Raw genomic sequence first — 13,434 nt, 5'->3', positions numbered from 1 at the left:
CTGTGGCTTCAAATATCACTGACATAGAGCATAATAGAGTACACAGCTTGGCTTAAGTCATTTAAGCCAATGTTCATCCGTTTATGTATTTCAGCCACATATGTGCCCAATACTCTGCCATGTCCTTGGGAAAAATATGAGAAAAATAAGTTTATTGACAAACTAATAAATAAGTGCAATGTGGTACTTGCACAATGATAGATGTGGGTATAGGTTAGTATGGTAATTGAAAGAGTAGTATGTATCTGAGCCTGAGTTAGTGGAAATTTTATTAGGAGAAGCTTCCTAGATGAGCAGGATTCAACAAGCTGAAGAGACAGAGGAGAATGGAAGGGGAATAAAGAAAAAATTTAATGTATTTGCAAAATCCATCTTTATATAGAAGTAGACCTGTTACCATTATTGAGTTTGAACCAGAGTATTCCTGGAAAACACTTAACATAACTGAAGTTTGTTTCCCCCATTTTTTTCCTTTTCAATTAAAAATTGACCTTAGGATTTTATGCTGTGGTACAGTGGGTTAAGGATCTGGGATGGCCTCTGTGGCTCAGACGGCCGGCGGAGGTGGGGATTTGATCCCTCACACAGTGCAGTGGGTTAAGGATCCTGTGTTGCAGCTGTGGCACAGGTTGCAGCTGTGGCTTGGATCCCATCCCTGGCCCCAGGAACTTCCATATGCAAATAGTGCAGCCCCCCAAAAAACAAACAAACAAACAAAACCCCACAAAACTGATCTCGTTAAATGGTACTTTTTTCTTTAGAGATGTTAATACTTCAGTCTTGCTGGCTAGGAGTTATTTAGTATTTTCTCTATTGATTGCAAAGCACTCTGTCAATATATTAGCTGTTCTTTTTTTTTTTTTTTTTTTCTGAAGAGACAGAAGGGACTTTACATGTGTCTATCAGTTGTAAGGTGATCCAGATTTGAGAATGTTAAAATGTTTAAAGAGTATCAAATAATGAAGGAAAAAAATGTTTTCCTGTCTTTCCTTATTTTACCAGAGAGTATCGCTCCTCTGATTATACAGTGCTTAAATTTCAAAGGGTAAAATTATTTTATTTTCAAGCCTTTGGCAGCACTTTACTATCACTTCTATATACTAGGCTTATATTTGCCATTGTTAATCTATGTTTATCTTTGAAAAATTTCCCCTCTACATCTGCCTTTTTCTTTGTGGGTGAAGTAAGAAAGAAAAGGAAGAACATAATCGAAGTAAAATTATGTTGAAATATGGAAAACTTCCAATTTCTTGAGATTAGTGTTGATACTTTGGTACCATATTATGTAATCTTAAACAATGAAGATAATGTAACCCAATATATAAGGCATGCAATTAAGCTTATTTGGAAGTAACTACCTTTTCTCCCACCCACCTCTCCTGGTACACTGATATAATCAGTGTGACCAAGTGTACACTCTAGAGACTATAATAAGCTTAATAAGCCCCACATCAAACCTTTAATAAGTCCCAAACCAGTTAGCAGTATAGATCCCACCAAAAGAATTAATGGGATAGGAAATCTGAATATCTGACTCAAATAAATAAAGTAGTCTAAGATAATGGAGCATCATTTTGGTATGTCAAATTCTAACATGGTTCCCCAAGATTCTCTCTCCCTGCATATGGACCTGTGGATATGATAGGATAGTTATTCTCCTGAATAAGTTATCTTATATTTCACAGTTGACTTAAGAAAGCAAAGTTATCTTAGATAGATCTGACCTATCAGGTGAGCCCCTTAAGAAGAACAATTTAATGTGAGGGAGATTCTCTATTGCTGGCTTTGAAGATGGAGGAGGGCACAAGCAAGGAAGGTAGGAAGCCCCTAGTATCTTAGAGGGGTCTTTTGCTGACCCAGCAAGGAAACAGTGACCTCAGTCCTGCTATTCCAAGGGACTAAATCCTTCCATAGTCACATAAGCTCAGAAGAGGACTTAAGCTCCAAATGAGCATGAAGCCTAACAGAAACCTTGATTTTAGTTTTGATTTGAAACACTAAGCAGAGAGTCCAACTTCATTATTTTGGATTTCTCATCTACCTAGTTGGGAGGTAATAAATAGGTATTGTGTTAAGCCCTATTGATGATAAGTTATTATGCTGCAACAGAAAAATACAACAATCAAGAAGAAAAGTCTGAATAACTAACTAACCTCCACTTTCTTCCTGGCATGTACCAGCATCTCACCACATGCAGACACTTTTCTTGGGCTTCTCTCACTAACCAAAATTATTTTCCTTTTTGAAATAACACTAATGGTAATCATTAATATTATTGATTTCTTTTTTTGTCTTTTTAGGTCTGAATCCGCTGCACTTGGGGGTTCCCAGGCTAGGGGTCAAATCGGAGCTGTAGCCGCTGGCCTGGGCCACAGCCACAGCAACTCCAGATTCGAGCTGCATCTGCAACCTACACCACAGCTCACTGCAACGCCAGATCCTTAACCCGCTCAGCAAGGCCAGAGGTTCAAACCTATGTCCTCATGGATGCTGGTGAGATTCGTTTCCACTGAGCCATGAGGGGAACTCCAATGTTTATTGATTATGTATAACAGTTAATATTTATTGATATTTCAACATGCAGTACTAAGATATATGTGATTATATCATTCAGTTGTCTTACTGACCCTGTGTTGATGATACTCTTTCCTATTTCCACTTTATAAGAGATAACTGGAAGAATTAGATTCAGTACTGATCCTGATATGGCAATTTGTCTAATACCACACAGTGAGCTGGTATAAGAATCCAGATATTCTAGGAGTTCCCGTCGTGGCACAGTGGTTAACGAATCCGACTAGGAACCATGAGGTTGCGGGTTTAATCCTTGGCTTTGCTCAGTGGGTTAAGGATCTGGCGTTGTCTTGAGCTGTGGTGTAGGTCGCAGACATGGCTCGGATCCCGCGTTGCTGTGGCTCTGGCGTAGGCCAGCAGCTACAGCTCCAATTCGACCCCTAGCCTGGGAACCTCCATATACTGTGGGAAGTGGCCCTAGAAAAGACAACAAGACAAAAAAAAAAAAAAAAAAAAAAAAGAAAAAAAATCCGGATATTCTAATTTCAGACTCCATGTACTTTATTTTTTGTAATTTAAAATAATGTACAATTTTCTTTACATGTTATTCTTGGTAGTGGTGTACAACCACCACTGTAAAAGATTTAGTGATAATTCTTCAGCAAGATTCCCTCAACATATACACAAATTTGTGTAGGTAGTCATATAAAGAGGTTGTTTTATAAAAAATGTTTATTTTGTACTTATTTTCTCTATGTCCCCCCTTTCCTTTTCAACCAACTCTTTCCTTTTATTTACCTTCTTATCTTGTCTCTATCCTAAATACCTAAATAACAAATGGCCTGGCACATCCTTTTGCATGCTTGTGTTTTATAGATAAATAGAACAAAATTTCCTCGTGCTATATATCCATTAGCATTAGAGATTTTACTTCCATTTTTAAAAAAGTAAAATAAAACACTGAGGAAGAAAGAAAATATATTGTATATATGCATTTGTCTATCTTTTCCTCCAATGAATAAGTACAAGAATTTCTCCAGTTTCATTTAAATTTAGCCACAACAGAAAAGCTGAGAAGAAAAAAGCATAACTTGCAATGTACCAAAGTACAAGTGATAAGAATCCCTCTTTAACAAATAAAATGTTTTCATTTCCTATACCTATAGAATTGTGAATCAAAAAGTGAAATTGCACAAAAATGTATCAGAGGGAATTCCTGTCGTGGCTCAGTGGTTAACGAATCCGACTAGGAACCATGAGGTTGCGGGTTCGATCCCTGCCCTTGCTCAGTGCGTTAACGATCCGGCGTTGCCATGAGCTGTGGTGTAGGTTGCAGACGCGGCTCGGATCCCGCGTTGCTGTGGCTCTGGCGTAGGCAGGAGGCTACAGCTCCGATTAGACCCCTAGCCTGGGAACCTCCATATGCCGTGGGAGTGGCCCCAGAAAAGGCAAAAAGAAGAAAAAAAAAAGTATCAGAGAAATTGTCAAATGGTCAAATGGAAAATGGTGAAAGACAACATAAAAGTAGATACAATTTGAAACTAGCTACTAAGATCTGAACTTTAAAAGTCCTTCTATCTCATAATTCAGGAAGCAGAGGTACCCAGCATTAGCAAGTATGGCCCTGCCTTTCTTGGTTTCTCTCTTTTCTTCCTATTTTTCCCCAAAATTGGGCCATTGGGGTTATTTAAAGTTAGCCAGTATTTAGTGAGGGACTATAATATGCCGTATTATCAAATACAATTTTCTCATAATTTTGTGTAATGAAAATATTCCAATATACACAAAAGAGCAAGTATTATAATGAACTTCATTTACTCATATCTCAACTTTATCAATTATTGTTATTTTGTTAATCTTGTTTTATACATTGCTGCCTCCCATTTTTTGTGCTATAGTATTTTATTTTATTTTATTTTATTTTATTTTATTTTATTTTATTTTATTTTATTTTATTGTCTTTTCGTCCTTTTAGGGCCGCACCCATGGCATATGGAGCTTCCCAGTCTATGGATCTAATTGGAGCTGCAGCCGCCAGCCTATGTCACAGCCACAGCAACGTGGGATCCAAGCTGTATCTGTGACCTACACCGCAGCTCACAGCAACACCAGATCCTTGATCTGCTGAGCGAGGCCAGGGATGGAACTTGCAAACTCATGCTTCCTAGTTGGATTCGTTAACCACTGAGCCATGAAGGGAAATCCAGTGCTATAGTATTTTAAAGAAAATCCCAGACACAACATTATTTCCATTATAAGAACTTCCCAATTGTGTCAGAAGTTACAAATATAGCACATTTCATTACTTTAGACAAATTTATACTAAAGACAGTGCAATTAAGTAGTCATAAATATACATGAAATTATCAAAAATGTCTAGAAAACATGATACATTGCAATCTATTTGATTTCAACAAGAATTTAATGGTTTCTGTTACTGGGCTGAGAGAATATCTGGCTTCCAAAACAACTTTTGAACTTGTTTTGAAGCCATGGATAAGTCGCTTAGCAACACTGATTAAGGTTCTTGGTGTTGCAATGACAAATACTTCAAAGCAGAAGAAGAAATTTATTTGAATGATATTGGGGTATCTAGTGGAATAAAAAAACATTGAGCAGAGGTTCAGGGATGCAGTGGTCAGAGACTTGAGTCCTTATGGGGCTCTTATCTCTGACTCTGTTGGTTTCAGCCTTCTCTCTTGTTGCCAAGAAGTTTTTTTTCCCAAATGATGGAAAACACAGCTTCTAACAATTTTATAACTTAGAATTTATCAAAATCCAACAATCTTTGTGAAGGTACCAACTTCTGAAATAATCAACAGTGGTCAGGGGTAAATGAAATAAATTAAGATGAAAGTAAAAAAATCATTGTAGATAAAACAGGTGAAATGTAGTTTTCAGGAAATCTGGAGGAAAGGATGTTGTAGAAACAATCACATTCATATCCTCTGTGGGGACTAAATGATTTTATCTGTTAAAATGAAATATTTGAATTACATGATTGCTAAGGTACCTTCTAGTTTCTAATATATGTCTCTTCCAAAGTCCCTAAATATGCCTGAAGGAAGTTTGTTTCTTTGGAAGGGCAGAAGTAACTATAAATAAAAAATAAAATGTTCCACAATGTGAGTTTATCCAAAGTTCAAAACCATAGTATGTCATTTTAAAGCATACATCCTAAAGTGACAAGCCATTAATATGAAATTTTAATAAGAAACCAAAAGCAGACAATTTCATTTTGCATTAAATATATCTTAACTGTGTTATCCCACTGACATACCTCACTTATAAAAATTATGGAAAAGTAAATTAAAGAATGAGAATTTTTATGTAAAAAGATTTTGTTACTCATTGATGGTATTTCATATTTTGAAGCCCCAGATTTATCACATAGGCTTAATGTGCTCAGCATAGCCTAAAAATGAATGGAGTTTCACCTTAAAATCCCAATATAAATATTTTGGTGATATAGGTATTTTATTTCATGTTATTTTATTTACTTATTATGCATTTAGTGTCCAGTGAATAGGTTAGCCTCTGATAAATAAAATATTTATTCAGGAATTCCCAATGTGGCTCAGCAGCTTAAGAACCCAACAGTGTCCATGAGGATGCAAGTTTCATCCCTGGCTTCATTCAGAGGGCTAAAGATCCAGCAAACTAAGGCATAGGTCAAAAATGTGGCTTGAATTCAGTGTTGTCATGGCTGTGGCAGAGGCCTGCAGCTGCAGCTCCAATTCGACCCCTAGCCTGAGAACTTCCATATGCTACATGTGTGGCCATAAAAAGAGAAAAAAATTATTCAATGTAAAAATTATTGTATACTCTTCCATTTTGTTTAATTTTATATGAAAATTTCCAAGCATATACAAAAATAGAAAAAATCATACAATATACCCTGCTATATTATCACTGAGCTTCAGCTCAAATGCTTTCCACCTATTAGTAACAATGTAGAACTCCCACTTCTCCTATCAAAGTGTTGTCAGCAAAGTCCAGTTACACCAGAAGATTTAAATAAAACCCAGAGACTCATACATAATACAAAAATGTCCAGGTTTCAGTTGAAAATCAATCATCATAGTCCATATGAGAAAGAGCTAAATTGTGAAAGGAATGTCAATAGATGTCAACAATGAAATGACAGAGATGTTAGAATTAACTGAAAAAATTTTAAAGCAGCCACAATTAAAATGCTTAAAAAATAAATTAAAACACACTTAAGTGAAAAAAAAAAAAAGAATGCTCCTACTATGTGAGGAAAACTGATAGAACTCCTAGGAGTAATACATGAATTCCTCTAACACAGTTGGAGTCTTTACTATTCCTGTATCAGAAGTGTATAGCTCCAACAAGTACAAAATAATTTCATAGTTGAACTCAACACCACCATTGGCCAACTGTATATAATTGGCATCTATAGATCATTTATCCAACAACAGCAGAATATATATTTTTCTCAAGCTCGCATGTTAACATTTACCAAGATAGACCACATACTGGGTTATAATATACAACTGAAAATAATTTAAAGAATAGAAAACTACAGACCAGTGTCTGTCATGAACTTAGATGCAAAAGCCCTGAACAAAATATTAGCAAATTAAATCCATTGTCTTTTGTCTCAAGTTATGCTTTAATTTCCTGTTTGATTTACTCATTGACCCATTGGTTTTTAGGTAACATAGTTTCCATGTAGTCAGTTTTTTTCTCATTTTATTTCCTGTGTTTGATTTCTAGTTTCATGCCATGTGATCACAGAAGAAGACTGAAATAACTTCTGTACTCAAATTGGTTGAGGTTAGTTTTGTTCCCCAGTATGTTGTCAATTGTCAATCCCAGGGACTATTCCATGTGTACTTGAAAAGAACATATATTCCATTTATTTATCAGATATTTATTTATTTATTTATTTATTTATTGTATGGAATGTTCTGAATGTCAATTAAGTCTAACTGTTCTATTGTGTCATTTAGGATCTCTGTTGCCTTATTGATTTTCTGTCTAGAGAATCTATCCATAGATATAAATGGGGTGTTAAATTCTCCTACTGTTATTGTGTTGCTATCAATTTTTCCTTTTATGTCTGTTAGTATTTGTTGTATGTATTTGGGTGCGCTTATCTTAGGAGCATATATCTTGACGAGTATAATATCCTCTACTTGACACAACCCTTTTATCATTAAATAGCTTCCTTCTTTATCTTTTTTTATGGCCTTTGTTTTAAAGTCTATTTTGTCTTATACGAGTATTGCAATTCCCACTTTCCCATCATTTCCATTCAGATGAGCTATCTTTCTCAATCCCCTTACTTTCAAATTATATGTGTCCTTTGCCCTAAATTGAGTCTCTGTAGGAAGCATATTGTCGAGTCTTTTTTTTTTTTTTTTTTTAATCTAATCTGCCACTCTATGTCTTTTTATTGGAGTATTCAGTCCATTGACACTTAAGGTAATTACCAATAAATATGTATTTATTGCCATTTTAATCTTATTTTCTATTTGATTCTATGTTTCTCCTTTGTTCCTTTCTTTTTTGTTTGGATAATTTCCTCTTATTTTATCCTGTGTCATCTTCTTTTTAGTTTTTTGCAAATGTATTGTTTGGTTTTGATTCGTGGTCGCTCATTTTTCAAGTATGTTAACCTCTTCCTGTATCTGTTTACTTTAGCCTGATAGTCCTATAGGGTCAAACACACTCTAAGGGGAAAAAAAGCCTATATTTTCTTACTCCCCTTCCCCACATTTTATGGTTCTGATGTCCTTTTTTACTTCTTTATATTTATCCTGTTGCAATTCCTTGTGTTTATCATCACTTTCACAAATAGGATATTTTTTCTTTTAGATATATATACTGGCTTGTTTAAGTGATTATTTTCCAATTGCGGTTCCCTCTATCCTATATCTTCTTATTTCTTACTTGGAGGAGACCTTTCAGTACTTCTCTTAGAACAGTATTGCTATATTCTTTTAGTTTTTGTTTATCGAAGAAATTCTTCATTTCTTTTTAAAATTTTGAATGATAATCTTGCTCGGTAGAGTATTCTAGGTAGCAATTTTTTTCCCCTTTTTGATCTTTGAATATATCTTTCCACTTTCTTCTGGCCTGTAGTGTTTCTGTAGAGATATAACCTGATTATTGGTGTTCCCTTAAATTTACTTTTGTTTTTCTCATATTGCCTTTAGAATCTTCTCCTTAACTTTTATTTTGTTATTTTATTTTATTTTTTTGCCATTTTTACTACATGTATTATTGCAGGTCTGTTTTGGTTCGACTTGTTTGGGGCCCTCTGTTCTTCCTGTATCTTGGTGTTTTTTTCCTTTAGATTTGGAAAGTTTTCAGCCATAATTTCTTCAAATATATTTTCAATACCCTTTTTATTCTCCTCTGGAATCTCTATTACGCATAGATTGGCCCACTTAATATTATCCCATACATCTCTTATATTGCTTTCCTGTTTTTTCATTTGTTTTTGTTTCTGCTGCCCTGATTGGGTAATTTCCATTTTCCATTCCAAGTCACTTATTCATTCCTGTGCATTAATCATTCTACTCTTCAGTGCCTTTAACTAAGATTGATTCTCTGCAAATGGATTTTCTAATCCATTCTAAAGTAATCTGCATTACTGTTCACATCTGCTCTTAATTTCTTCAGTATTTTCACTACCTCTTTTTGAACTCAGTGTCAGTGACACTGCAGAGGTCTGTTTCATTGTTTGCTCCTTCAGGGGAATTCTCCCATTCTTTTAACTGGGAATGGTTCCCGAGCTTCTTCATTTTGCTTATATTTTTCTTATTCTGTGAGTTTAGGGAAAACAATTATCTACTATATTATTTTTCATGTTTATTTTGTGTTAATACTACAAATTGAAAAGTATTAAACACTTAATATGATTTATTTTTCAAAGGGGCACAGAGAAGACTGTCATCAGTTTAAAATAACAGAATTTATAACAGACTTAGTGGGGTTATGTTGATAACTTTATTATGCTTATTAGTTTATTTTTTATTTCTATATGCAATTTTATGTTATCAAAATCATAAAAGAGGAAGATTGCTCAGAAGGTAGAATTAAAATAACTGTGTATTTGGCTCAGTGTTTATAAAAACTCTGCATGAAAGTACATTTTAAAAAAGGTAAAATAGTTCCAGAATTGTAAATTCTAAAAGTAAGTAAAAGAGAGTCTTCCAAGAGTGCTTACAAATTCACAAAAGGTTTGCCCCACAAACCTTTTCACAAGACGTGAAGGCAGGGTGTTGAGAAGCCCTCCAAAACACATGTAGCACTACTAAGGAAGTGAGGATTGCTGTGGAGCTCTCTATTTGCCTTGGAAATGGTTCTTATTTTAAATGACTGAGGCTAATCAAAAAGCAAAACTCAGTAGGACTTTTCTCTCATTTTTTAGCCCAAGGACAAAGCATTTTAAGAACGTCTCTTCCCTACCACTTGAAGAGCAGTTTTTTTTTTTCCCCCACCTTTGCATATTATCAGACAAGAAGAAAACTAAGGGCGTTGTGGAACTTAAGCAAGAGAATCAGTGGTTCTAATATTTTTCGCAATATTTGTATACCATTAGATGCTTCCTGTCTATCTAAAAATAGCTTCTCTCTCCTATCCAGGGGAAGAATGTCAGCACTTTCCCAAGGTTTACCTTGGATGCCACTTATGTGTTTTAAAAACTTTTTTTAATCTTTTTTTTTTTTTTTTTAAGGGCCGCACCCATGGCTTTTGCAGGCTCCCAGGCTAGGGGTTGAATCAGAGCTGTAGCCCCTGGCCTACACCACAGCCAAAGCAAGGTCAGATCCAAGCTGAGTTTGCAACCTACACCACAGCTCATGGCAACACTGGATCCTTAACCCACTGTGTGAGGCCAAGGATCGAACCTGCGACCTCATGGATAGTAGTCAGATTCATTTCCATGACATGAACTCCTAAAAACTTTTTATTGTAAGATAATTTTAATCTTATAGGTAAGATTCAAAAATAGAACAGAGAATTCACCCAGGAAAAATGTCAAGTATCAACAATTTATCTCATTTTCCTTACCATTCTCTGTCTTGTCTCTCTCTGTATGCAAGCATGGGTACATATAAATGGGTATATATGTATGTGTGTTTGTGTGTTATGAATGTAATGTTTTCATCTGAACCAAGTTGCCATTTTTACCCACTATTTTTGCATGCTTTAGTATTTCCTAAAAGACTAAGACACTATTGTATGTAACCACAGTACAATTATTAAAATCTGAAAATCAGCAGTGATACAATATTATCAATAAATTCACAGACTCCATTCACATTTCATCAATTATCATACATTAAAAAGAAGTTTTTCACCCTATTCAGATCCAGTCCAGGCTCACCTATTGCATATAGTTGAAATACCCCTTGAGTACTTTCAGTAGTTCCTTAGCCTTCTCTTGTCTTTCATGACTTCTGTGATCTTGAGGAGTAAAGCCAGTTCTTTTGCAGTGTTCCTAATTTTGAGTTATCTAATATTTTCTCATGATTAAATTCATTTTCTTTTTTTTTTTTGCATTTTGGTGGGGATATCAGTGAAGTGATTTCTTTATATCATAACAACATGAGGTTGATTCCTTCATCACTTGGCTAAGGTGGTGTTTTGCTGGGCTGCTCCATTGTAAAATTAGTATTTTTCCCTTTTTAATGAATAAATACTTTGCCACTTGTATACCTATTTAAATATCTTTGACAGAATTCCAATTGTGGCTCAGCAGTCAACAAACCTGACTCAGCCATGAGGATGTAGGTTCGATCCCTGGCCTTGCTCAGTGGGTCAAGGATCTGGCATTGCTGTGAGCTGCAATACAGGTCACAGATGTGGCTTGGATCCTACATTGCTGTGGCTGTGGTGTATGCCAGAAGCTGGAGCTCCAATTAGAACCCTAGCCTGGGAACTTCCATATGCCACACCTGACGCCCTAAGGAAAAAAAAAAAAAAACTGAAATAAAATGAAATAAAATAAAATAAATATCTTTGTCTTCAGCAAAATTTTATCCATTTTAATATTCATTAATTGTTCATTCTTGTCTGAGAAAATTATCATTATAATAATTTACCAATTGTGATTTTTAAAATTCTTCTGCATTTATTAGCTCTCATTTTTATGTAAGGAATATTTCCACTTCCCTTCATTTATATATATATCTGTATTTAGGTATGTGTGTAATATATATGTACTGATATAAGTATAGGTTAGAAATTAGGGGAAAAATTCAGAGTTAAAATCTGGGAACAGTCTACTAGATTAGACAGTATAATTACAAAATTATTTTGGTTGGATTTCTTGCTTTCTTAGACTTAGTATAATTTAAAAACATAAGTTATTTGACTCTATATAAAACATTAGCTTTAGAAAGAAATATAATATTTCAGATTGTATTCATATTCACAAGGTAAAATGGATAATTAAAGAGATTGCTCTCTCTTTCTCTTAACCAATAAAAAATTAAAAAAAAACTAATTTAAATTAGCCAGATAAGTGATGTCCAATAGAAATGTAATGTGAACCACCTATGTAATTCCAGACGTTTTAGTAGTCTCAGTAAAAATATATAGAGTAAAAATAATTTTAATAATACAGTTGTTTAACCTAATATATTGATATGTCTACTATCTAATCAATATAAAACTTATTAATGAGATACATTGCATTTTTTTCCTATTAAGTCTTCAAAATCCTATGATTACTTTACACTTACAGCATGTCTCAACTCATATCACCACGTTTTATTGTCAAGTGCTCAATAACCACATGTGGCTTGTGGCTACTTCATTGATAAACTCAGGTCTACATAACTGAAACAAAAGGAATTTTAAAATCTAGAATATAGAAATACTTTCTTCATTTACCCACCTTACTTTGCATGTACAGACAGTGCTATTTAAGAATAAGAAAAGTAGAAAGCATAGATTATAATACTAGAAATGTTCCATTATCCTTATGATACTGTCAGAGTGAGATTAATAGAAATATCTGTAATGGATTAAATTGAATGGGATGACTAAATTAAACCTCTTTTTAAAAATATATATTTTAATTAATACTCTATATTATATTAATTTGTCCAAAACAAATCTATGTTTTAAATCAGTTTCTTAAAGGACTTCTAGGATATAGCCTTACAACTATGAAATACTAGTTTTTAACATATTGAAACTATTTCCCACATCCTTGAGTAAAAACTACGTGCATGTACATATACACAAACACACCGATACATACATATATACAAAGAAAAATTGTACCCATTGCACCCTCTCACCAAAATATGTCCCTGTTATTACTTTAGAATCAAATTATTTATAAATAATCCTAAGTCATTATTATTTTTTCCTGTACCCATATCATGTGGAAGTTCCCAGGCCAAAGACAGACTTGCACTAAAGCAGCGACTCAGCAGCTGAATGACAATGCTGGATTCTTAACACATTGTACAACAAGGGAGCTGCAAGTGATGCCTGTTCAAGACCCTAGTGGTGGCGGGCCATGCCCACCTCTGGAGTCAGAGATAACTGCGGTGGTTTGCCCCCACCACCTGTAGACCATGCAAGAAACATCCCCTCCCTCTTAGCCCACCCAGGAGGTGCTGCACAGGCTGCTCCTAGTTGCAGGTTTCCAGGGAAGGGACAGTGATCAAGCATGGGGGCACTTCCCAGAGAGTTTGGCAGTGGCAGCAGCAGTTGGGTGTGTTCCCAGGGGAGTGAGACCAACAACAGCAGGTTGTGTTTGGTCACAATGCTCTCCTCTGTGGTGCCCTCTGAGGTGACTGGGGCCACAGGTAGCGCCTGTTCATGGACCCTTAGGGGTGGCAGGCCAGACCCTCCTCTGGAGTCAGAGATAACTGCAGTGCTTTGCCCCAGCCACCTGCAGACCTTGCAAGAAGCATCCCATCCCAA

The sequence above is a fragment of the Sus scrofa genome, chromosome 4 (genome assembly GCF_000003025.6).
Source record: "Sus scrofa isolate TJ Tabasco breed Duroc chromosome 4, Sscrofa11.1, whole genome shotgun sequence".
NCBI classification, from domain to species: domain Eukaryota; kingdom Metazoa; phylum Chordata; class Mammalia; order Artiodactyla; family Suidae; genus Sus; species Sus scrofa.
The sequence above is the reverse complement of the archived record's forward strand: the minus strand, read 5'-3'. Positions refer to the sequence as shown.